Source organism: Mizuhopecten yessoensis, unplaced genomic scaffold, assembly GCF_002113885.1.
Source record: "Mizuhopecten yessoensis strain PY_sf001 unplaced genomic scaffold, ASM211388v2 scaffold8377, whole genome shotgun sequence".
Classification (NCBI taxonomy): Eukaryota; Metazoa; Mollusca; class Bivalvia; order Pectinida; family Pectinidae; genus Mizuhopecten; species Mizuhopecten yessoensis.
In genome coordinates this window covers 324,681-328,820 of record NW_018407517.1, presented here as the reverse complement: position 1 = coordinate 328,820, position 4,140 = coordinate 324,681, and the positions used below count along the sequence as shown (strand labels likewise).

At 37.3% G+C, this 4,140-nt stretch overlaps 1 pseudogene; it reads left to right on the top strand.

The window, feature by feature from the left end:
- Positions 1 to 230: 230 nt before the first annotated feature.
- LOC110455771 overlaps positions 231 to 4,140 on the top strand; it is a 7,814-nt pseudogene continuing 3,904 nt past the window's right edge.

Here is a 4,140-nt window from a genome sequence, read left to right as displayed (position 1 = left end):
AATGATTAAACAAAATTTTAGTAATGTTTTAAGAAAGACCAATTGTGCTATGTACGAGGGTTCATTTCCCTCCCTAGTCCGAATTATTCTGACGTTTTATCGACTTTTTTCGTATCGGTCTGTCGTCGATTAACGTCAGAACTCCGGCCCTCTATAAAATGCGGGAAATATGCGACCCACGCCTGGAGCGCACTTCAAACTGATATTTTAGAAACAAATCGTCACTTTCACACACATCTCGCACATGGATCGAAAGATCTATTCTTTATGCACTAGGTAAGGTGGTATCAATAACTATTCCCTCCCTAGGCATTATTAAATATTACAGCTGGTGCAAAGTGGGCAGACTGCCCCGCATAGCCCAATTGTACAGAGTTAATGACATTTTCAGCATGTGACCTTGACAAGCTAAAGGTTCCAGTTGGAGGAGACCAACTGACCGGAGTGAGGCTGCAACCAAGGAGCCAATGCTGTTAAGGATGGAGCATTGACAGCAGTAGATCAATTGGAGCATTTGGAACTAATCATTGTTGAATTATTTCATACAATACAAGATCTAGTGGAGGTAATGTGGAATAAACTTATAAACAGAATAAATGCAATTGTGTGTTCCTAAAACAATGTATACATTAAAATATTTAGAAAACTTATGATGTGTGCCTTGAAAGCTTGTATATAATAGAAAATTTGCTGGACATAGTCAAAACTCAAGTACTCGAGTATTATAAATTGTATTTCTTCAAAGAAGTCTGAACATACTGAGTTTTTTAGTTGCCAGTGTTTTGATAGACAATTTTTGAAATATCTTAAAGCTGTCGGTCAGTACCACAAGATATTATAGTGAGTGTGCAAATATATTTTTAACTCACCGCTGGTCCGAAGGACCGGTGAGCTTATGCGATGGCGCGTTGTCCGTCAGTCCATCAACTATTCCTATAAATCAATACTAGTCATAAACGACTGAGCGGATTTTGTCCAAATTTGGGGGAAGGGGAACTAATTTTGTATAAACGGTGGGTCTGGCCCCAAGGGGCCATGAGAGACGGGGCCCAATAGGGGAAATATAGCAAATTCTTTAAAATCCTTCTTCTTCTGAAGGAATGAAAGAATTTGTTCCATATATATGGTCTGAAGCATTCTCGGGTAAAGGGACCCCAATTTTGTATAAACGTTGGTTATTGGCCTGAGGGGTGTGGGACAAATATAGGAAAAATAGAGATTCTTTCAATGCCTTCTCCTGAAGAATTGTAGAGTGTTTCTCCATATTCACTGCAATATCCAGGTGAGCAATACAGACCCTCTGGGCCTCTTGTTACTTATTTTCCACTTTCAAATCATTTGATGTTCTGTCATACCTATTTGTATTCATCATTTATTAGCCCTAATGATTATGACCTTTTCAGTGTTGATGGGCTGTTAAGAATGTAATAATAATAATTATATTGCGGAAAGACTCTGACGAGGTGTGCCAATGGCTCTAAATATGCCTGTTGTTGTTTCCAGAAATTGTACAAGAGATTCTACAAAACCACCAGTGGTAGAGACAAAGGCACTCTGTTCAATTTAAAGGTAGCCATTGAACGGAGCAACATAAATGGAAAAGTCAAAGGCCGGTTTGAGGTACATGTATAATGCTACAATCATTTTTATGCCCCTGGATTGAAAGATTGGTGTATACAGATATTAGATTCTCTGTCTTTTACGGTTTGTTTGTCTATCAATATCACAAACTGAAACTTCTTTTTTAACTTAAACCTTGATCTTAACTTCTTAATTGAATAAAGAAAGACCTAATACTTGACACTTAAATAATAAAGTCCTTTTATGTAATGGAGGAGAGAGGTGGATAGGTTTATTTGGATCAAAATGATATGTTAAACATGGTTTTATAGCAGCCGGTGGCAGCTACATACAATGAAATATTTACAGATTGCTGGATGCCCAGCTATTTTGTTTGATATGTCAAGTAAGGGTACCAAACCGTGCTTACTATGAATTACAAGTGAACACATATTAACAGAACTATAACCTTTGTCTTTGAAATGACAAAGAAGAAACACCTTAAATTGATTTATGAGTTTTTGACTAGGACACTTAACTTATACATGTCATTTTTTCATAACTGTTAGGCCCATGAAGATTTTCCCCTAACAGTGGGAAATGTTTACTTCCTGTCATTTGTTATGGACAAATTTGGTATGGACTCACTTGATGCAGAACCAAATCACCTTCTTCTGAAGACCAACATCAAATTTATGCAAAATAAATACAAGAAGGATGTCTTTCACAGCATCATGGATGAGGTTATACAGGAGCTTGTGTGCACTTTTCCAAAGGAGGTAAACAACAATAAACAAATATTTTTACATGTGTCATACAATTTATCAATAGATTTTAATGTAATAACATTTTTAGCCCACCATCATCTGATGGTGGGCTATTCAAATCACCCTGCGTCCGTGGTCCGTGGTCCGTCCGTTGTCCGTGGTCCGTCCGTTGTTCGTCGTCCGCTGTCCGTCGTCCGTCCGTAAACAATTCTTGTTATCAGTATTTCTCAAGAAGTACAAGAGGGATCTTTCTCAAATTTTATATGCAGGTTCCCCTTGGTCCTAAGCTGTGCAGGGCAACTTTTGAGACTGATCGGATAAACAACATGGCCGACAGGCAGCCATCTTGGATTTTGATAGTGAAAGTTTGTTATCGCTATTTCTCAGGAAGTACCAGAGGGATCTTTCCCAAATTTTATATGTAGGTTCCCCTTGGTCCTTAGCTGTGCAGGGCAATTTTGAGACTGATCGGATAAACAACATGGCCGACAGGCAGCCATCTTGGATTTTGATATTGAAAGTTTGTTATCGCTATTTCTCGGGAAGTATCAGCAGTCTGCGACGTTAGGCACTAGGCCGATGCCCACGACTAGTAAATTTAAGTCTGGACTAGTATTGAAAATATTAAACAAGTCCGACTGGACTAGTGGCAATTTTCCTCCAAAATAATGGAAATATTATTTTTTAAACCCTTAAGCTGCTACGCACCACAATAATTGTTTCGAAAAGTCGGGCCGTCAGTGCTACGCACCACTATAGTGTTGCGCGGTCTGTAGGTTTTTGATCAGTAAACAGGAAGTGTGAAAGCGGACTGTTGCTATACCAAACCTGAAAGCGTATAGTAGAAGGCTTCTGATTGGTTGTTTTGTCATTACTTTCGATATTCCCGGCAATATACCCTAGTAATAATCAAAGTGTGCGAGAGAATTTCAAATCGGAAAAAAAGTCATAAAAATGGCGGAAGTGTAGATTGAAGTGATGAATATGATGGTAAACATTTATTCTCCAGCGTCACCTACGATGATAATAAAGGTTTTAAAGGGTTTGACATGGTTGATGTGGAAATACTTCGGTGTAACATAATATGTAACTTTCCAATGGACAACTTTGTGCCCTACGCAAACATGAAAATATCGGCGGACCGAGGCGCACATGTCGTCTGCAGGTGAGGCCGAATTGAACATTGACATTGATACGTTTTGAGCCGATTGATTTCTTCAAACTATTTATCGATGATTTAATCATAAACTAGACCGTAGCTAAGATATATCTATATGCCGACTGTGACAATAAATATATTGAATGACGACCTGAAACCTGTAGCAAATCGCATGCAATTCTTGATGAAATACCTTACCTTTTTACCTGAGAATCTCCGTGTAAATGTACAGCATCTTATGTCATAAATGAAGTTTATAATCTCTGTTATCATTTTCCATTCACATTTGCTGACAAAAACAATTTTAAAATGATCTTTCTGGGGCTTAAATCCGATTAATTAAAAGTTTCACCTTTTCTTACCTTTATTACCACCTGTACAGGTAAATACTGAAGCAACTTTAGAATCGAAAACGTTAATATAAACTAGAGACAATAACGAACAATTTTCTTATTACTTTTATTCACATATAACAAATATTTTTCAAGTAATGCGCATTTGAAAAATTAAGTAAATTAATTTATATTTCAATAATTAATTCAGCAGTGGCGTCCCTTTACATAGAAATCAATGTAGCAGCCTAAGGGTTTACTTAATTGTATACATTTTGCACAATAAAGCTTGTCACAAGTTTTAATCCTATTGTAAAATACG